Source organism: Geospiza fortis, unplaced genomic scaffold, assembly GCF_000277835.1.
Source record: "Geospiza fortis unplaced genomic scaffold, GeoFor_1.0 scaffold66, whole genome shotgun sequence".
Lineage (NCBI taxonomy): Eukaryota > Metazoa > Chordata > Aves > Passeriformes > Thraupidae > Geospiza > Geospiza fortis.
In genome coordinates this window covers 3,922,258-3,945,312 of record NW_005054312.1, presented here as the reverse complement: position 1 = coordinate 3,945,312, position 23,055 = coordinate 3,922,258, and the positions used below count along the sequence as shown (strand labels likewise).

Genomic DNA, 23,055 nt, shown 5'->3' with positions numbered 1-23,055 from the left:
TCATCCTCTGGAAGTTGCATAGCTCAGTGCTCCACAGAAGGAGAAGTAAATGCTATATTTATGTATGCACTGGTGCTGCACAGCCAAATAAAGCTGCTGTATCAACGAGTAGGTGAGTCGGCAAAGCATCTACAGAGGGAAAAGCAGGCATGACTGTTGCTGAGATACCATGCCTGCAACACAAAAAGGAGTACAAATTGAGCTTCTTAATGAATTTGCTGCAGCACATTTGCAGTAGTCTTGGCATGTAGAACAAATAATGGACATCCTACATGTACAGCAAGTTAAGCTAAACGGTGACAAGAAGCTGTGAAGCAGGGCCACCCTGATGGAAAAAACAGGCAGCAGGGAGAGATTAGTAAAGTGCTGCCATGTGTTCATTTGGGTTTTGTTGTGTACGTGGCTGGTGGAATTGGCTTGACACTTGCTGAAAAATTATGGCTTGTAGCACGTATGTGGAGAGGGATAGAACACAAGTAAATAAAGGTAGTATAGAAAGTAATCTTACCCCCTAAAGAGTTGCAGCTGAGCCAATTATTAAGGATTAGGAGCAGGCCTGATGTTAACAGGCCCCAGCTGTAGCCAATCAGAAGAGTGTTGTAAAGTGGAGTGGATTGGTTGGTTGAGGGGAGCTGGAGTCAGTTGGCTACTGTGAGGATAAGTCAGTGCCTAGAGGAGCTGCCTACAAAAAACATCAAGGAGGTATGAAACTAGCAATATAGAACCCTTGCACTATAATGACAACATGTATAAGTATCTGAATGTTAGTATCTGGGAATGGGAAACTGCCCCAAAATCATTAATCCAGACCTGGATTTCAATGAGCAAATGAGTTTCCTGAAAAGCATGCTTGTTTTAGTTGACTGGAAAATGGTAAGTGATTTCAGATTTGGAATCAATTTTTAGCAAGAGGCATTGCCATTTGCATTTGAAAGTAATGTAAATAACAGTGCACTTTTTATCACCTAATGAGCCAATAGGTGATATTATTTCAGTAATTGAAAATTTGGGAAATCTGTCTATGGGAACAAATCACATGGGACTCCATTTTCTTGGTTGGAAAAAGCCCATTCTTTATTCATGTAATTCCTTTTTTTAGAGTTTTACAGACTTCATGTGTAACTCTAATTGGTTAGCAGGTTTCTTGCCAATTTCTTTATTAGCTAGTAACAAGTTGTCGCCCTATATTGGCCACTGAAACCCCTGGTGTGTATGTGTAGGAAAAGTTCTTTGTTAGAGATAGTTGTCATTTTTCTATCTAATAGTGTAAAAGCAGTTTACACGGGTGCTAGTTGTTTTTCACCACAGAATAGATTGTTATGTTAACGAGCTGCTCATGCCAGGATTGCTTTCACATGGGAACTTGCAAAGTGCTAGCTTGATAAGGCCAGCCACTGATTCCAGGAGAGCAGTCTTGATTTTATGAAACCTTCTTTTATGATTTTTCTACCTTACAGCAAAATCTGCCTAACATTCTCAAGTTACTCCTGCTTAAAATAGACAGGGCTTGTTCCAGTTGCAGAGATTGGTGAGTGATTTATTTTTCCTTGGATTACTAGTGTAGAATATATGGATAGTTCTGCTTTTCAGGAGTTCAGACTATTTAGTAATAATTTTCTTCTAAAAAGTAAATAATATTTTTACTAAAATTCTCCAGTTGTTTAAGTTCTCTGACCTGATTTGCATTGTGCTCATGTTGATTTTGGTATAAGGCATTAAACTCAAGCATAGAACAAGTGCTTTAATTTAAACAAACCATTTGACATTTTGAAGATATCCTGGCTACTGACTTGCAAAATGGAAAATGCTTTAATAGCATTACAACTTTTAAAGAACATAATGGAAACATTAAGCAAGTTCTCCTGAGTAAGAATGAGCTACCTAATCTTGAATTTTAAATTCTCAGTCTTGTCCAAGAGAAGATGTTGGACAAGTACCTTTTAGTTGCCAGTTTATATATGGTGGTAGAAAATGTAATCTCAAATTAGGGTATGGAGGGGAGTGTGTGTGTGTGTATTTTGTGCAGCAGAGAGAGAGTGTAGAAAAATGAAAACTCTGGGAAATGGGACCTGGGTATGGAAACAAATTGAGCCTCCTTGGATGTGCAGTTGTTAATGATGTATGACTGATTTATCTGTGTTGCAAATTAACGATGCTGAGGAAGCAGAGACACTAGTTCAGAAGTTGTGAAGGGTCAGCTCAGGTATGGAGTCTGTCAGCTTTGATGCAGTGTGGTGCAGAGCTGTTGAGGGGCCAGCTTGGCAGTGTGTACATTTTTAGTCTGTGGTTAAAACTCCAGCTGGACCTCAGCTAGCAATTGTCTGATTTCACCCTCTGTAAATCCTCTCAGGATTATGCCATGCTCCTCATTATGTCTTGTCATACCTAGAATGTCTGGCTTGTTCTAGGTATCGGCTTCTGTGGCTAAAGATCTGTTGTGTACTCATTGAGTTAATTTGTTAGCTGCGAGTCACACTGTTGGAGGAAAAAATATCTCTCTGCCTTAGAGAACTTGGTCATTGTTGTTTTAAAGAGCTGCTAAGTACTGTTTAGTAATTTTATGGCAAAGATTGGGATGAAATCTCTTAATTTTATGGCAAAGATTGGGATGAAATCTCTTTCTCCAGAGTGCAGTTTTACTGCTGTAGTGGTGTAATGCACTGCACCCTTCTCCTCAGGCCACACCCTGAGCTCAGACATGCTCCTTGGCATTGATGAGCAGCACCTGTGCTCAGCTCATCTGGGCTTATCAGAAACACCACCTGCTCCCAGGAACTTGAGAGCTGGCTACAGAGCTTGGTCTTAACAAACAGCCTTGGAAACTTAATTTTCCTGTCTGAGTAACAACCTAAGTGGAATAATGTTTTTGTTGTCAAACCTTCAAAGAACATTTCCAGCATGAATTGCGGTCAGGATAGAAAATCACTGTTTCTAAAGCCATTTGTAATGGGGCCCTATAAGTGGTGGTCCTGAGAGTGAGACCCTTTGTGCTCCCCTGGACTGCAGTGGGCTACAATCAGCAATCCTCTCCTCATTGGGACACCTCTTAGAACCAGTAAACTCTCATATTTGCTATACTTAGAGTGCTGCCACTGAGCACCTGTGATGGAGCCTGGGCTGAAACCCCCACTCCCGGAGGCTCAGCCCTTTGTCCATGGAGAAGGTGCAGAGGCATCTGATGTGAGTATTGTGCTGAATTCTAGGGGAAGTTTCACAGGTATATACTTTGGTCTCTGCCTGTGTGCAGGTGTGAATATGCTCTAGCAAATGTACTGTGAATGTTGCTTTCTCAGCTTCTTTAGAACTTTAGATCTGTAAGTAACTATAAGAGTTACTGTTGTGCTGTAGTCATTTTTTATATTAATGTTTTGCTAAATTGTTTAAATTGAGCTATTGATTGAATGCTGTTAAGTTGGAATGCTGTTAAAACCTTTAGTTCTAAGCCACAGGTCAAGTTCAGGGTGAGGTTTAGCAAAGGGTCTGTCCTGAACCTTGTAACTCAATGGGAGGGTCTCCTTGTTCCTTTTCATCCTTCAGCATTTCTATCTTTACCCTTTTCCATGTGCAGACTCCTCATAGACAACTTTTGGTTGATTTTAGCTTTAGATTGATTGATTTTTTTTTTTAGATATCAGTCCAAGTTTTCTGTGATCTTTAATTACCTACTGAGTAATTGAGTGGGCCTTGCCACAATGAACCTTGTTGTGCTTTCATTTTAACATTAAGCCTGCTTTTGCTGACACCTTTGCTAATGGTTCTTGGAACAACCTAAACCACTCATTTATGTCAACTGCACAAATCATAAGACTTTTTCTTCAGCTTATTTCCAGCACTATCTGCTTGCCATTTTCTGTAACAAGTGTCACACAATGCCCCTCTTGCAGACATTCCTCCACTGCATAACCTCAGCCTGTCTCTAGAGAGAAGGGACCAGGAACAGAAAAGTACATGAGCTAAAGTTAATTTTATGTCATTTATAATGTCACTTTATGCTGTGTGTGGGTGGCAGGGCAGAGAGAGGCTGCAGGGGTGGCCCTTGTGGGAAGAGGTCAGGGGCTGCCCCACGCTGGACACAGCCAGCTGGAGAAAGCTGTGTCCTGGTGGGGTCTGTGTGTAGCTGAGCCAGTAGCCAAGCTGGTGGCACCTCTGTGGAAATGTATTTTAGAAAGAGTATATGTTAAAGGGAGAGAGCAGAAGGAAACAAAAAGAGTGAGGAACAAGACAGGGGGCGCCAAGATCAAAGGAGATGCTTTCTGAAGAAGAATAGTCACTGCTGTGCTTGGAAGACCCACAGCAGAGCAGATGGATGCTCCTGAAGGAATTGCAGATTGTGGAGATCACATGTCAGAGCACATGCTCACTTTTAACCAGAGTACCAGGTAACAGTTTACAGAGAAACTGGCTCATTCTTGGGGTTGAGGGCTTCAGAGCCAAACAACGACACTTTGAGACTCGAGTCAGTCACTCAGGAGCTCTATAGCCCATGTTACCAGTACAGTAGAGACATTGAGGTTTACTACGATTCCAGTATCTTTTTTTTTTTTTGACAGCAGGTTCAAGGCTGCAGTGTCTAATGATTGTATCACAAAAAAACAAATCTGGAAATAAAATATCAATTCTAGTTCCTAACTCTTTTAAAGCTCGAATGCTTTCAAGACTGACATGTGTCAGCCACAAGCTTCTGGTTCATGGAATCAGTCATTTTTAGAATCAAGGCAGTTTCCAAACCAAACAAATTTGAAGGTGAGGATTACTTAATCTTACCTTTAGTTCACATAAAGAATAATCTTGTCTGGCTATCCTAAATATTTAATTATTTCTGTTATCAAAGTGATCTCATGCTGAATGTAGTACAGAGAACCCTGCCAAAAAAAAAAAAATCTAGAGGAATCAGAAAATTACTGGAAACTGAACTCTCCAAATTAGAAACAAATCAATCTGTTAGATGCCAAAGGTAAGCCAGAACTTTGATGGAATCAGCACTAAATCTGTTTGTCTCCAGTACTGTTGTTCAGGCTTGGTAAAAGGGTACCTCAGGAGCCAGCATTTTCAGGTGAAAAGAAAGGAAGAAATTTTCCTAGTCTCTGCAAATGCAAGAGTGTGCTCCCTCTATCTCATTTATTTTGCTCTTACAAATGCAATGTAGAGGGATCAAATCTGAAAATCAGTCTCATCTTTATATTTGAAGTGTTTTTTTTTTTTTGTTTCCAGCAACAAATCTGTAGAATATGTGGTTCAGAGCTGTGGTTTGTATATGCAGGGAGAAGATATAAACCAAAGCTCAATAAGAGTTGAAACTGGTCAGTGTTGTCAGATATGAAGGGCTTTTTGAAGTATGCCAATGGCAAGAGGTGGGTCTACAGACTACATTGGATTGATACTTGTTGAAGATGGTCACCTGGCTGACAGTGGGATTGTTCCATGTTAAGAAGCAATCACAGCTCTTTATAGAGCAGAAGTTAAAATAAATTAATTTTTTGATCAGTTTGCAGGATTTTCATAATTGGTAATGATATATTTTGCCATACTAGAAATAAGACTACAGAAATGACATAATCTAGAAAAGGCAATTGCAATAAATTGCTAAGTATAGACCAAATTTATCTTTGACTTCTTTCCAGTTTAACCTTGAATTTATTTGGTCTTTTTGGGTCCAAGTGAGGGTGAGTTAAACAAAAGAGCAGTCGTGATAGAGTCTGATATTCTGATTGCAGTGTGATTCTGATGGGGAAGTTTCCAGAGAACACCCCCAGCTCGCAGTGACGGGAAGGACAGACCCTGCAGATGGCAGCAGAGCTTTAAACTTCAGCCCGAGACGCAACCCCTAAAGAAAACTCCCATTTCCGTAGACTATTACAGTGAGATGTTTTGCTAGTAGTCAGCAGTGTGTTACTGGTGCCTTTAAAAAAAGACAAAAAAACAGTTTTCATAATTATCAAATAGAAGAAGGATTTTTTTTGTGGTTTTTGGACTCACTCCAATTTCCCAATGCAGACATTTCCTACCACCCTATTTCATATATTGCAGGTGGGGGTTTTTTCTTTAGTATTTTTCATCCTTTAGGTTTAGAGCAAGAATGTGACCTAGCTGAACTGGAATAGCATAGCACACTAATATCTCTATAATAGCCAGTTTAGTCATAGCAAAATTTAAGTGACTTAAGAAAACCTTTCAGGTGGCAAATAAATATTTCTAAGGACGCAGCCTCAGCAACAGAATAAACAGATGAGTTCAAACACATGAAAAGGTATCCTTTCCTGGATATGAAATACTGTTTCCCTTACTTTTACTAGCTCTGTGGTCCTAAGGTGATTTCTTCAGCCTGTCATGCTGCATTGGCTATTTCTTCCTTACTCAAATGTCTTTATCTCCTTTTTTTTTTCTTCTTTTCTCACCAATGCTAATCCATCTTGTAGTTTGTATCGATGATCTTTACATCTTCATAATCTCCTTTTAATTTCTATCGTTCAATATTAATAAGATAGTAACAGTCCACAAGAGTAATGATCAAATAGAGCCTAGTGCAGGCAAATGTTTATTTATGTCTTTATTTTGTGGTAGTCCCCCTAATTTTAAGGAATAGTTTGGTACCCATTATGTTTTTGCTGCATTTAAATATTTTAGCTATTCCTCCTCTGTTTCCACTGGCATTGCTTTATCTCTGTGCTTGTATTGTAATTCATTCAGGGCAATGACAGTGTCTTCCTACTTTCTGTACCAAGTGTCTGAATATCATCCTTGACTGAATGATGGATTGTTAGCAAATGGCTGTCTATTTTGACACAGTTTCCTGGCTGGTTCATCAAAAAGACAAAGTATGAAATAATTTTCTGGCAGGCTAAGTAAGCATGGGCTATTAAGCTTGAATATGCATTTGTTTCCAAAATGTAGATGTCTCAATAGCAATTTTAAAGCATATGTATGGGACTATTGGGTAGTTCAGAAGGTTTTTTTTCTCCAAAACCAGTAAACTTTTGCCTAGTCTGAGTATGGGATTTTTTTTTAGTGTTCCATTTCCTGTCCTGGAATTTTGTGTAATGTTACTGGATGCTAAAGATTCTTGTGTTTTAACTGATCTCTGTAAAGGCTTTGGGATGCTTCTAGATAAAAGGTGTTATGTAAATTGTTGGCAGTTTTACTATTTCATACAGTGTGAACTGATGAAAGACAGGAAAGGAGTGGCACTTACCTCTCAATATAATATATAACTTGCCTTAGGTAGGACCATTCTGTTTACTGAACACTTCATTCAGTCCCAGTGGAGAACCAATGGTGGCATCTGCTGTTTTCATAACAACCCAAAGATGCCATATCTCTGAATGGCTGCCTACCCCTGATGGCAAAACAGCAAAGTAATGTGAGAAACAGCTCTGCTGAAAATAACTTCAGTTATCATCACTGGAGCGTGTGGATTCATTCCTACCACAGGTCTGCTTCCCCTACAGCAAATCTCTTCTCCCATAGTGGTGGATTGGTGCCATGAGTCTCTTGGGCATTCCCAGTTTCTTTTTTTTTTTTTTTTTTTTTTTTTTTTTTTTTTTTTTTTTTACTGCAGGAGCAGCATAAGAGGACAGGATAAAGAGGAAAGGAGAAGCTGCTAAAAGAAATATACCATTATATGACAAAACTACTGACTAAATAGAATACTACTACTATTAATAGTAATAATTTTAAAGTAGCACAGCTTCTTATTTTTTCTGGAATCCTGTAATTCAAACACATAGAAAAATTGTTTCCAGTTTGTTTCTGTTCAGTGAGAGACAGTAAAGGAGAGAAAGTATAACATTGCACTATATCATAGCCACTTTGCTCAAAATGTAGCAGGGAGAAACAGACACCAGAACCGTACTCATTGTGGTTGAAAATCTGCATAGGACCAGCATTGTGACCCAAAAGAAGGCATCAGTACCACCTCTGAGCAGCAGCTAACATTTGGGAAAAACGGAATACTAACCCATTAATCAGTCAATTAATACAAAATTAGATAAACTGTAGAATTTGAGACCCCTGCAAATAAAAACATGCTGTGATCAAGAAATCCTATAACAGCTGCCTGAACTGAAAACTGGTTGCAGTTTATAGCAGAAGTAAAAACCCATTTCAAGTGAAAAGGTAGAAGGAGCAGACAAGGAGTCTAGATAGATTGGTTAGTTTTACACTGGGGAGTTGAGTAAACAAGTACAGAGCAACAAAAAATTCCTGATGCATCAAGGCAACAGCAGAATTCTTTCAACAGGAAGCAGAATTTGCTTCCACTGTCTCTGGACTAAATGTTTAATCTAATCCTGAGGAAATTAAACACTTTGCAAGTGTACCCAGTAGTAATGCAAGGTCTGCAGATGTTAATTTGAAACCACCTGTCAGTGTGGGAAGCAGTATTTAAACACAGAAGGATCTGAAACAGCCTTTGAAAAGCCTTCACAGTCAAATTTTGCAGCTAGGAGTTTGTGTACAGAGGTTTACTTTCATATATATATAAATGTTTTTAAATATTCACATTGTGTGTATATGTGGTTTTGTGTATACTTCCACATAAATATAGAGAGATTTTGTTGCCACTGGGTATTTTGTAGAATAACGGGGAGCAGCCTCAAAGGGCATCACACTCAAAGCTGAGATCAAGAAATGACAAACAAGAGTTTAATATCAAGGTCTATATCTTTATCTGGGATTTTCAAAATTATGGGAAGAGCCTCCTAGATTACAGTGGTGACCTCTGAGTAGTGCACCAGCTCAAGCACAATTTAGTGTGCACAGCAACAGATATTGTGGAAATTATTGCTGGGCAAGGAAACAACGCTGCTGGCAGATTAGTGATTTGGTAATTCTTTTAATTGTCTGGGAATATTTAGAAGTTTTTTGGGGGGAAGTGTGTGAATTACTTTTTTTTTTTTTTTTTGTGGGGTAGTCAAGGAACTGATTTCACAGACAGGAGATAGACTGTTTAAATAATAAGAAAGAAAATCCATTGGGGAAGCAGTTTTGGGTGTACATTTCCAACCCAAGAGACACAGCGTACCCTGACAGTGACCTTATGGAATGCTACAAAACTGTAATGTAAATATTGTTAAAAGGAATGTTGTATCCAGTGGATGGTTCCACTTTCTGAAAGGGCATAAAGTTACTCACTAAGGGCATATTGCCTCTCACTAAATACAGAATTACAAATTACTGGACTGTTGGCCTGATGTGCACTTCTCAAAGCTCATGAGTTAGTGTTTCCAGAGTTTTGCTGAATTCAATACTGAAATAGAAACTGCTGTACCCAAATGCTGGCCAAGTTTGGTAATGTTCCCACTTAGAAAACTGATGTAGACCCAGACTTCTGTTCTGAAAGCTGCTCACTGTTGAGTGGAAGGCTGCAAGATTCATCTGAACCACGTAGTTAAAATGCTGCTCTGGTACAGCTCTGAGCAAATGTGTTGCCTACATCTTCCTAGACTTGCATTAGCATCATTAGGACACTTAAATATTTAATGGAACCTTTTGATGAAAAAATGTGTTGGTATAAAAGGAAAAGTGGACAGGCTGAAAAACATTTAAAATAGAATGAATGACTGTGAGCAGAAAAAAGTATTCATCATGCCAAATTGACAGCAGTTGAAATTGAAAATTATTTAAAATATATCTGGTGGGAAGAAAACTGCTTCAGGTTTTGGAGTGTGAAAGCTGACACAGAAATGAGCTGGTACTGGGAATCCCTCAGAAAGAAGACACTTCATAACTGGGGAACAGATGCATTTCTGCCTTGCATATTCTGTCAGACACATTCAGGTTTGCTGCTGCAGGCATGTACAGAATGTTTCCAAGTATCAAAAGACTGAGTCTTACATCATCACTTTGCAAAAAAAGAAAAATGGATAATATGGCCTGGGGCAGAAAAGGCACAGGCAGGAAGTTACAGAACCACTGAGAAAGAAGCATGGAACACAGCCCTGTAAGCCAGTTGTAAAACATGGTATTTTTTAATTCCTAAAATGCCATCCTCAGTGGAGTCTAGTACAGTGGGCTGGTCATTCACAAGCAGCAGAGACAAAGGCAGTCTGCCTCCTTTCTTCTCTCTTGAGAGTATGCATTTTAATTTTCCTGATGGAGATAATATCATTCTTCCAGTGAATGATACTTTAGTGAAGAGTTTCTCATAAAGTTTTTCTTAAAGCAAAACTTGAGATTTAGGTTTGGCAAAAGCATGAGTACTTCCATGTGGAACTGAGAAATGTTGACATCTTATCACCTCTCTGAAGTGATTTTAGTTATCCTGAAGGCAGATAATTTTAATTAAAATGTAATGTGGCATTATAATAAGTATTACATTGAATCCTTAGACAAACCTGTTTCCTTGCTGACGCATCACCTTCTCATTGATGTATTCTTATGGTTTTTCCCCAGGAGGTGCTGGTTTTCAGTATGATCCCAGTAGGAAAAGGACTCAGACTCTGCAAAGTATCTCTTAAAACACTTTTCATTTACACTAACACGAGAAAGAGAGGATGGTACGGATCATTTTACATCCCCTTAGATGCTGAGAGCGCTGAGCTGCACAGCATCAACAGACCTCTGATGAGAACACAGCACACTGTGCAGATCCCATCCATGGCAAGATCATACAGCATTTTGCCCTTTGAGCTCTTGCAGGATTTTCTTAAAAGAAAACAACTCCATTCATCATTTTAACTGTCAAACAGAAAGTTCTCATGAGAACTTGTTGCTGCGCTTTTCAGATAAAGGCAGGGACAGGCAGGTGGTGCAGTGGCTGCTGCTGAGTTGGGTCTGTCTGCAGGCCCCTGTTACCATTAGCTGGGTGAGTTTTTCTGTGGCACAGGGACATGCACAGCATGACACTGTCCTGAAGGCCAAGCTGTAAGTGGAACATAGCACAACACAGCCCTGTGCCTGCTGAGGGTAACTATAAAGTGCTGCACAATGGTCTTCTTGCTCCAATCATTCTGCTTAGGATCATTCAGAGAGCAGCTAATTGCATGCTTTCCCCCCTCTCTCATGCATCTCATCCTTTTACATAATTTTCAGGGAACATGTACTTTCCCCCATCCCCTTTGTTAAACTAGGTTTTAGAACTATTGCAGTAGGCAGACTCTTGAAGAATTAATTCCAGGTTTTACAATGTATGTGGTGCAAGCCTAGACAAAACGTTCAGAATTTTAGTTAGTCTAGAACAGTTCCTAGAATGGCTGAACTTACCAGATTTAACTTAATACTGAACCTTAGTGATTAATCTTATTGAAGGGTGTGCCAGACAAACTGGCACCAAATACTGATTCATAGAATAGTTTCCTTATTTCCTTTGATATTTGGGGGGGTTGTTTGTTTTTGTTTTGTTGGTCAGTTTTTGAGGTGATCTGTCTCAAAACTAAGCTGTTCCTCTTGATTTCCACTATCCTTTGTTGTCTTCTTGATTACCAGATGGCAAAGATTTTACTGCCTTTTTACTGCCCAGACGCATTAGACTAGCCCTTCATATTGTTCTAGTTGTCTTTTTGGGTTTTTTCTCAAGTAAACCTGTCTTTCTTTGGTCCTTCAAATATTTCCAAGAAGTACCAAATAGACTTTGTGGAATTGCTGTCCAGGTTTACACCATTCTCCATTTCCTATTCCCATCTCAGTTACTTGATGCTTTTTTCATTGCAGCTTTCAGATGGGGACTTGTTAGTGCCAAGGAATTGAATCTGACAAGAAAACTGACAAGATAAGACAAGCAGTTATGCAACTGAAAAGGAACATTTCTAAAACCGAGCTTTTGGTTTTGTGATTTTTTTTACCCTGGCAGGTTCTAACCGAAAAGGTGAAAATGTAAAAAAACCACAAAACCGATCATTAAACAATCAGTTTCTTACAGTTCAGCCTCTAAATATTAAGTTCCAAGCCATGCTTCCACTTGAGATTTTTTTCCCTCTACCTACCAGTTTCTGGGGTGTCTTAATAATTAAGCTTCTGAGATGCTAAGTTGTTTTTTCTTTTTTATTTTTAGTTAATTCCTCTTTTCCAGTAGTGCAGGAATGAGTCATTTGCTGAAAACTGGACATAGTTTTGTATCCTATTGCAGTTCTTTGTAGTCTATTGCAGTTCTGTGTTACAGCAGTATATATAAAATATGTGGTCAACACATATGCAATGGTTCTTGGGTTTATTTTATTTTACATTCTTCGCAGGTAAATTGCAGTGTTCATTTTTCTTATTTAACAAAATCTTCCTCATCAAGATTCCGGGAAATGAAAACACTGGAGAGAGTGTGTCTCTTTTAAGAATTGTTTGCTTAAATTTCCTAGCCATGTCTTGTCTCCAAGCTTCAGCTCACCACACAGACATTCTGGAATAACTCCTGGTGTGAATCTGGGCTTGTGATAGCTCTTGGCTTATGCTAACAATTATTGTTAGCAATTGTTATTAATTTCCATTTTAATAATTTTAAGTATAGGCAAATCAATATAGGAGCTCAGCTAGAAACATCAGAGAAAAAAAATAGAATAAACAGAGTTCTGACAGTTGCTGATGTTTTACTTGGGAGGGTCATTTAGCCCCATTTTCAATTACTTAGCTTTAAATGTGATTTACTACCTGCAGCAGTGCTTACAGTCGTGCTCTCTTCTTTGAGATTAACTGCTGTTAGCATCAATTTTATTTAAATTTATATATATTTTACTTTAAAATTATCATTAGTGACAGAAGAAAAACAGTTTAAAGGAATTACAGTAATACCTCCTACTTCCATGAAAATAGAATAATTTGGCTGTCAGGTTTCTACAGAGTTACAAGGATTAAAATTCAGTGTACCATGTCACCTGAACTTCTCTTTAAAAGGAAAGAGAACAATTCTCTGAGTCCAGTCTGTGTATGGGATATTTTCAATATAAATACTTGGTTCAACTGATATCGCCATAAATATCTTCTGGTCACTCTGACCTGTGAGAATTTCTTTCTAACCATCAGCATGAGGATGAGTTAAATCTCAAGTTCATGAGCTAAACATCAGAGAAATTACTACTAGTAGGAGCATCAGTTTATAATTGTCAGTGCTTCAGGAAAGGTAAAGAAGACCCTGGTTCGATGAGCTGAATTATCCAACCAGCCAGAAGATGGCCATCCTGGGGCTATCCATCCAGGGCCACAAGAATGACCAAGGGCATCCTGTGTGAGGAGGGGAACTAGGAAAGTTTAGCCTGGAGAAGGGAAGACTCAAGGAGCTTCTTATCAGAATGTATAAATATCTGAAGGGAGGATGTTAAAAGGATGTACCCAGACTCATCTTAGTGCCTAGTGACAAGAAGCAATGAGCACAAACCCTGAGACAGTAAAATATGACACCTTTCTGCTGTAGCTGAACATTGGAACCTATTTCTCAGGGAAGCTGTGACATCTCCATCCTTGGAAATATTCAAAACTCAATGCAGTCAAATATTCAAAGTGGATACAGTCTTGGGCAACTCACTGTAGCTTACCCAGCTTGATCAGGAAAGCACAGAAAGTCTCTTCCATTCTCACTTCTGAGAAAAATAAACACTGAGTACTCATCTTCCATTTGAATGTCTCTTGGTCCTTAGAGCCCTTCCTCACAGCTTTCATTCTGCGTCTAGAACAGGATGTGCCCTTCCCTCTCTTATATAGATCCCCATATTCCTTAACTGCTGAATCTGCCCCCAGACTGCTGTGTAGAATTTGGCAGGGGCAGTGCCACACGTTTGTTTCTGGCATCACAGCCGTGCTGTTTTCCTTGAGTGCAGTGTCTCCAAGGGACGCAGACTCCAACAGAGCACTCTCAGAGATCTGAGCCTTTGGGGGGCTGTGGTTAATGTGAGAGGACAGCCTCACTGGGCATTTCTGTCAGATTTGCCCTCTTTCTAGCCTGATTGCTTTCTGCCAAGAGATTTTTAGCCTTCTTAGGAGTGTGCATCTTAGCCTGAAGATGAAATTCTGTGATTTCCTTGAAACCTTGTCACTTTACCCTCCCATCTCCCTGAACGCTTCAGTTCATCAAATATAGACTCAAGGGACAACAGTTTGTCACTGAGCCCCTCAAGCTGCCAGAGCTATTTATGCCACTTGCCAATGGATCAAGTTGATGATATGTGGAGTTTTAAAGGGTTTTGATAATCAGGAAGTGACCACTGAGAATCCCATAATTGTCTCCATTCACAGACAATGTTGCAGTCCAGATAAACTTCTCTTTGTCTTTTCATGCCTAGCTTTGCTCTGGTCCTCATACTGGACATGGCTCAACATTCCCCATAGGATTGTCACTGCTGATACTGTGCTGTGATGATTTGCACTGCAGAGAATGATTCTTGTCAAGACCATGGTCTAACAAGTCTACCTAGATCAAAATTAGAATGAACAAGCAGTTTATTTCTAAACCTCTGAATTTCAGTTAGGCATGGAATAGATTGCTTAAAGTAAACTTCAGAGAATAGGAATAAAAGAGGAGCATTTTTTGATATTCATAAGGGTGGGGGCATAGTAAAAACTTGGGAATAGGATGGAAAGTTGTTATTCTTGAGAGGTTCATTAAGCAAACTCAAGGATTCCCTAGAAGAATTTGTCCTGTGGAAGCATTTCTGAATTGCATTCTGATACAGCAGGAAAGCCATTAAAAGCCCTAAGGAATAAGAGAAACTGACTGTGGCACTTCCTATACACAAAGACCTTTGTGATGAAGATTACTCCCCTAAATCCTTCACTGCTAGGTAGCAATAGGACAAATTTGTCAAGAGAAATTAGTCCTTGCATAAAAAATAGCCTGTTGCTTGAAATAATGTCAGCTGTAAATCCTGCACTCATGATAAGTTTACTAAATGTTTTAATGGGTCTTGTGCCAATAATGAACTTATAAAATATATGACTTGTACCTTGTAATGTAATGAGTTGCCCAAGTGCATTGATTTCCTCTCAGTTTCAAGGCGTCAAGAATTTCTAATGTAATGGGCTTGTTTGCAGGCTGTGCAAGCTTTCTGAGAGATGAAAAGGTTGTGACTGCACCAAATGTGAATTATTCAGTGTAAACAAATTTCTGTGCAAAGTAAACTAAAGTAGTCACTCCACCACTCTGTTTTATTCTTCCTGTATTTTAAGCCTCTTCAAAGGATAACACTTATCTGCTTCGTTATTGCCCTTTAATGATGCTAAGGTTTTGAGGAAGACAGAAGCAATAAGGATGCTAATTATTTGCTCAGACATCTACCTCACATTTCCATCCCACTCGAGGTTGTCAGGAGAAAAACCTTTTTTAGCAACCTGTACAAACATTCTACTATTTAGAAATGTCCAGCACATAGTTGGACAATCTGATTTGATGAGAGACTTGTATGACTGGAAGTAATTAATCCCCATGCAGGTTTTTCCCTGACATTTTTTATTTGCCTTTCCCCCACAAGATGATTATCCATTTAGTTATTGGGGTTTGTTATGTTTCTGCAGACAAATGGGATGCAGAAACAGCTGTTGGAGGACCCGCTGAGGGAAAGATCTTGATGGTCCCTGTCCCATGTTCAAGGAGAAAGACAATCACTGTAAAACAGTCTGTTCTTTACCACTGGAAATCTTACTGAGAGATATCCCAGGGACAGCTAGAGGAAAAGAAGCAAAATCTCTAAACTCCAGAAGATGAAGAATGCAAAGTCCCTAAGTCCAGTCTCTAGGCAGGCTCCTCAGATGTGATATTTGTTGTGATATTCTGCTCCAGGATAAGCCTAAAGTTCAATAGAAAGTGAAATCTTTATCAAACAAATTAGGGAAAAGTGAGACCAAGCCAATTACTTAGTTATGGCTCTGATTAATGAAGGATTATTACTGTCATAATTTCCATTTTTTTTGTTTCATTGTACATTTTGAATTATTTCAAAATTCCTCTCTGTTTCTGAATTCCATTTTTGCTAAGTAAAACCAAAAGACATTTCTCCAAAGAGAAAACCTATTTTTTTCTGCTGTAAGTTCTATTTCAATACTTCTCAGTATACAGAAATATTAGACAAAAATTCTAGAACATAATACTGGATAACTGCAAAATTCATTGCTAATTAGCTAATTCATTCTTAGCTCTAATGGTCCTAAAATAAAAGTACAAGTCAGAAAGCTTCAGAAAGTTATCCATGACAAAAAATATATTGTGACATACTAAATTATAGACACAAGGTAGTTCTACAGTTTTCTGAATGTCCTGATAAACAGAGTCCCCTTGAGCTCAGAATTTAATACACCAGAATAGCAGACAGTAAATTGTGGACTCACAAATGCAGGACAGACTACAGAATGAGAAGTTCTGCTTTGGAAAGCAGTGAAGAACATGATTCAGAACTATGCAGTGTAACTCAAAGGAGGCAAAAATCCAATTTGTAACGAATCTACAGCAGAATAACCAACATAGAGTGTTGTTAGTATGACAAAAAGCAACAAAAGAAAATGAATGCTTTTTGGGTGGCTTGGCTGCCTTATATATGTATGATCTTAGAATAAGAGAGCTCTGCAATCTAACAGAGAGAGCTATACTGCAGACAGCAATTAGACGAAAACTTTTACTAAAAAAGTTCATTAACTGCTGGAAAAACTTCTTTATGAATGTGCTCGATTCGTCTCTCTAAGGCCTTTAAATATAGACAAGATCTTCACATAGCTCTGCTGGAGGACATCTTTTTTAAAGAATTTAGTTGATAAAATTCAGTGGTTTATGAGAGGCAAAGTTTGGTGAGATTATTGCAAGAGTCCTCTGGCCTGAAAAGCTACAGCACTTCTTGGGGGATTTTATCTACAGGGCCACAGTAAATCCATGTTTGTGTGAGGAATTCTGAATGACACAGTTATATGGATTTTATGTGCTGTGATGCAGTGTGTAAGACAGACAAGTTATCCAGAATTGTCTCAGAAACAACCCCAAATATGCTGATTGAATTTGTGTTTACACAATGCTCGCTTTCACTTTCAATCAAGAAAAGATGTGTCTTTATTGTAGTCTGACTTCTAACACAAATTGTTCAGGGGAGGTATATGCAAGATACATACAGGATACTTTAGCACTGGAGAAAGTTATCTGAATATGAGTACTTTTTTTTTCTTACAGAAATATGTTACATATATTTATCACATTACACCAGTAGAGAAAACTTACTAAGGAAAATAATTTGCAATATAGCTTCATTCATTCCATTTTGGCAGAGATTTCAGATTTTTTCTTTTGTAAGGAGCATGTACTTTTTGTTCCAATAGGAGACAACTTGTTTCTCAAAAGTGGAAAAAACAGTAGTAAGCTTCTGATAAAGAAAATTGAAACAAGCAGAAGGATTGCTTCCTGTTGCTATTTAACTTCATGCAGTGGAAATATGTAAATGGAGAAAGGTTGTTGAACTGGAATTCAATAGCATCAGACACAAGTCTGTTTGAGTGCTGGATTGTGTTCAGTGTTTCACAAATGAATCATCAGGACTGAAAATCTTATGGCAGTTTTCTTGCTATGTATTAGTAAAACAACAAAACTATTTCTGAAATTCAGTTTTGTGTATATATTTCAATGAATATGTGATGCTTTCTACTTTTGAGTTAACCAACCATTGTTTGAAAAATGAAAGTGCTTGTAGTATCAGTGGAAGAATAAGAAATACAATGCAAAAACAAAGGTTGGAAGGTTAGATTCTGCTGAATAGGTTTAAGAAAAGGCAATTCTTTTTCTTAGTTATTCACATAAGCAGAAACCATCATAAAATGAAAACAACTGAATGAATAAGGAAAACAAAAAAAAATTAGAGGCTTTTACCTCTAGGTTAGAGACCAGATTTTATCAGGGGAATGGTAAGGTATATCTTTTTGTGTCAATTTTCTGGCTTCATGACAGTTTAAACAAAAATGCTTTTTGTAACCTAAGAGTGTTAGGTTGCACCTAACATTGTTAGATATATATTTGTAAAATTATTGCAATTCATTTTGTTTCCTGTGTAGTGACAGATAAAGCAGAACATATGTGGCTCCCAGACACCATTAAATGTTCCTTGATCCCAGATACTCTTAATAACCCCCACCTTCCACAAGCACAGATGTAAGACACCTTCTTTCTCCAGTTCATGTTGGATTGAAAGTGTTTTTATATGTGTCATTGTGTTCTGTCTTTTGTAGCTTCCCTTCTTTCCCCGCTCTTAAGAATCACTGAGACTTAAATGTCAATTTTTTACTCTTTGTACAATATTAAATTCATCCATTTACAGTCAGATATTAGCATGAAACAGGCATCTTTCAGCAAAGAGACTGAGCACCAAAAGGGGAAAATGCTCACATTTCTTCCTGTCACAGCCCAGAGCTCAGACTCAGCTCCCAAGCCCACGAAGTGTGCTTGCTCAGGGCTGTTATAGCCCTTGGTGAAGTCAGGGCCCTGGGAGAGCCATGCATCTGTCCTGTCATGGAGGCCTGAAAGTGGCATGTTCCAGCACAATTCCTAACCCAGAAAATCTAGGAATTACAAGCCTGAGGTATTATTTTCAACTGCTTAGCCATGACCACTGTTTTTGAGATATCTCCATAAAATCCTTATTTTCTGTTAGATGCTTTTGCTGGGCCAAACTTCAAGGATGAGGATGTTAAGAAATTAATGTGAAACTTGAAGGATGGAAGCTGATGAATTTTTTTTTTCTACCAGTGACTGTTTTACATATACAGTTATCTCTTGTCTGGGTGACAGTCTGCAACAGAAACGAAATAGCTCAAAGAAAAAAGCTGGTCTCCATATGCATGCTCTTTAGTTCTGAGATGTGAGAAAAAGATGGGTTGCTTGTTGCCTATTTTTTATCAGATTCTCTGGATTTTTCAAAAGCCATCTGTGTACACAAAAAAAAGAGGCATGTCGGTGCATGTACAGTATCTATTTGTTGATGGTTTGGTGTGGAATGAACAGACTGACTTATGACCTGTTTCATCTGTTTAGTCTTAACTTATTTGTGGTTCAAAGAAAATCGACTGCTGGAAAAGAAATGAGAATATTTTACAATGTTCTGTGTTGATTTTTCTTGTTAAGATTTTAATAACCAAGGGCTCTTCTTAACTAAAATGTTGCAGGTCTTTGAAATCTTCACTTGAAGCATGCCGTGTGTCCCTTGATAATCAGGGTGGAATTAACTGCAGTTTGTAGCCTGACCTGTCTTTGCTCGTTGTTTGGAATCATGGTGTGAACAGCAGCTGCCTTTGAGGTAGCTGTTCTTTAGCAGTGTTAAATGGGATATGCAGCGGCATAATAATTAGTTTAGAAAAATTTGAATTCCTTTTAAAATTGATTCATTCCCTGCTGGCTAGACTTTCGAGAAAGAGCTAGGATTTATCCACTTCTGTCTTCTACTGATATTGTTTACACTACTGAGGTCACATCCTCTTGTGTTCTGCCAGTCTCGCTAATCATTCTGTATGAGTAGGAAACGTGAGAATCTATTGGATGCCAGGTTTTATAGATTTTACTACCTGGTACAACTTTAGTCCTTGGAATTATGATTACTGTATTGCTAAAGGAATGTTGTATCACACTATTTCAGTGATTCTCCATAGGGAAATTACACTTCCATCCTACATAATTTGAAACTATTCAGAAAATCTTCTAAGAACTCATAGAAATATAACACTTTCAAAGGTTTATTTTATCTAGTAAGATGTTTTGATCTAGTTTCTCTCTTGCTGTGCCTTTGTAAGCTGGTGTATCTATTCCTGTAGTTGGGGATCTAACACAAAGTTTGAGATAATAATGAAATATTATAATGGAACTTAAAAGACTTCATGTAGAGATTACCATGGCATCACTATTGCTGGGTTATGAGAAACCTTTTTTAATGAAAATGTATGGAGACTCAGGACTGTGACTGCATCATTGGGGAAAACTGTATGCAGTGTAACTGTCCTAATGGCTGAAACTGTCTCCTCTGGCATTTTGCTTGCAGAGGAGGTAAGAAACTGTTGGACTAATTATTAAAACTGCCAAGAGATTTAATGATGCCACTGACTGGCAGGCAAGGCATGCTTCAGGTTCTTGGATGTACCAAGAAACACCTTGTGTTTCTAAGTCACTGACCTTATTTCAGCCATTGTCTGATAAAGAGGAGCTGGCTTTTGAGAGCTTCCTTTCATCTGAGCATAGGATGACTTGGATGGTAGCAAAGCAAAGGCCTCTTTCTAAGTGACCATTCAGAGTGCTGGCTGAGAAACCTGAAATGCCTTTGTGTCAGCAATGAAAGGATCATCCAGAGCAGCTCTCTGGACAAAAGCTCTGCCTTTGAAGGAAGTTATATACAGGGAACAGAATCCAAAATGCTGTTTTTCAGATTCAGAAGCAGGTGAGCAGTCCTTACAAGAATTTTCGTAAAGAACTAAGCATAGACACCAAAGGATGTAGGGCAAACTGCACAGACAGGAAACTCCTCTTTGTTTCTAAATGTTGAGAGATCAATAGCTCAAAGAAACCTCAGTTAAAAGCAGAACAGCACCATTTTAGATGCTCGTGTGCAGTCTTGAAACTTAAGATCCAAATCCAACGTGTCAGATTCTTGGGTTCTTAGTCTGGATATTGTGTACTTGGAGTGTTTAAGTAGCTCACAGGGCGCATTGAGTATGTGTCTGCTCACTAAATGAGAGATTTTGAGCCCTGGTCATTGAAAGGGGTAACATTTTGGGTGTAAATTTATTGTGAAGTGGCACATGTTTTTCTTTCTGAGCCTGCAACTATGGCTTCAAGAGCGATTGAAAACTTTGACTCTTATTCTTTATTTTGATGAATTAGTTGTGTCTCTATTTTTATATACATCTATCTTTCTGACCTTTCAGTACTAAGTTTTTTTTTAAAAAATGTTAAACTAACCTACAATTTCAAAGTCAAGTCCTCAAATGTTAGGAAGCTTGTTAGGCCAAGTTTTATAGGAAATCTTGATTTATTATGAGTGCATATATTATAATATAGATGGCGCACTATACACTGGCAAACATAGAATTTAGTGATAATATAATGAGGGTTTTGGCTTTGATTTTTTGTTCCACAGAGCCCTTTTATTATTTCAGTGATTGAAAAAAAAAGGAAAATAAAATACAGGGGAAAAAAGAGATAATGGGACTGAGGCCTGATGGTAGAAGAAGGAACACAGAAAGGAATATGCAGATTGAAAAGAAATGGAAAAATGCAGCCAGTGATAAAGCTAAACTTGCTTTTCTACTGGAAAATACTGAATAACAATATGTTAAAAACTACTGGAAAGTTTTATTAGTAAAGTTAGTTTAATTTTTACTTCTTGATTCTGAGTGAAATCAACAAACACAAAGTTGCTGCTGAAAATCAAAACTTTCCTAATTAACATCAGTTAGAACAATCATTACCCTGTGGATTAAATCCCTATGCTGAGATCATTAGCAAAAAGTAGTTAACTGTGTACCTCTGATGAGCTTTAGTAACTGACCCCTAGAGCTATGAAGGTCTATTATCTTATCTACAAGGAGCTAATGTAGAATCCCTCTGCCCACCATTATTCTTATTTTAAATGGGCTTACAAATAGACTGATTAGCTGCCTAAATTTTACTTCCGCATGTTATAGTGTATAATCTACTTTTATTGCAAAACTGTAACTCCTATTGATGTCACCAAAAGTGGTATTAAAACACAAACATCTGCATGGCTTGGCATGAGAGGGTAAAATGCTTATGATTAACATAATAACAGATCTTCAAACAGATTAAGCCAAGAAGTTGTTCTTTCACTAAAGGAAAAATACAAAAGCACTGGATGCTAGATGCTCAGAAGAAACAGAGCTTCTGTAATGTATTCTAATCAAACAGAGGCCACAGCAAAATTAAAGCCTAAATATTTTGTTTTGTAAAATTGGACTAGAGAGTCTCAAGACACAAATATCAACAGTAATAAAACACACCTCATTGCTTATTTCATTCAAGTTTGGCACTAGACAAAGCATATTGTACAGAGAAAAATGCATGTTGGTGCCTTTATTGAATTGATGGCTGGCTTGAAAACCTGGTGCAATTTTATCCAATATATTTTTATTGCCACTTAGCGATGGTGAAATTTTTTTAAAAATAATTTTAGTGGGCCACATAATCTAAAAATACCTGAACAGACCAAGTGTGACCCTGTTAGCTACACTGGAAGTGTTTCATTTTGCATCTGCATTCTCCTAAAGCTGCACCTACTGACGTGTGTGTGCAATCTTAGTAGCTACAGCTCTGATGCCAAAGTGCTTGTGTCAACACAGGGTCCAAATTGGTTCTAAATGCTAGAATATATTTCCAAGCATCTTTTTTGTTTTTTCCTAGTCCCCTCTTAGATGTTGAATATCAGAACTAGACTGCTACAAGTGCTCCAGACAACTTGCTTAAGATCAAAGGGAGAGAGCATATTCACTGCAGGTAAGAACTCCCTAATATTTTACTGTTTTATTTATCTTTCTAGGCTTCACTGTTAAAATTATTCACTGTTGGAAAATTATTCTTAATGAAAATCCCAGGCAAATTGTTGAGAAGTATTGTTGAAGAAATAATCAGCTATATATTTTGCCACAGCGGCAGAAAACTCTTGGTGGTGGAAATTAGCAGCAGGGTCCGTTATTACCATTTTCCATGATGAGTCCAAGGAATCAGGTAGAATGTTGTGGCACCCAGTGAGTACATTGCTGTGTCTTCATAAAGTTCAACTTCTTGGTGATCTAAATATTATCGTTATGATACTAATAGCAATAATAACGATACAGTTTAAAAGTCTTGAACATGAATGTCTAAACTTTCCAAATGAAATGGAATGGGCTGTACTGAGTATGCATCCTGAAGGTTTTTGAAACTGAAGTGTGTGCAGAAAGCAGTAATTTTAAAAGGTTGGTTTGTTTGTTTGTTTTAAACATAGACCTATTTTTAAAAAGTAGACTTTGGGATATAGTTCTTAAATGTTCCATCTTGTTTTTCAGTATGTTTCAATGAAATATTGCTTTGTGTAAAATATATGGTCCACAATGTTTTGACACAGTGATATCAGTCAGTAGTCACCAGTAACTTTAGTCACAGAGATAAAGCATACTTTGGAAATTACTGTAATTCTA

At 38.0% G+C, this 23,055-nt stretch overlaps 1 long non-coding RNA gene across 1 annotated transcript in view; it reads left to right on the top strand.

Moving 5' to 3' along the window:
• Window positions 1–1,477: 1,477 nt before the first annotated feature.
• LOC115947745 overlaps window positions 1,478–23,055 on the top strand; it is a 205,436-nt gene continuing 183,858 nt past the window's right edge. Inside the window, exons 1-2 of the long non-coding RNA XR_004081598.1 lie at window positions 1,478–1,528; window positions 22,280–22,372. This is a non-coding gene — a long non-coding RNA (uncharacterized LOC115947745). The remainder of the gene's footprint in view (window positions 1,529–22,279; window positions 22,373–23,055) is intronic.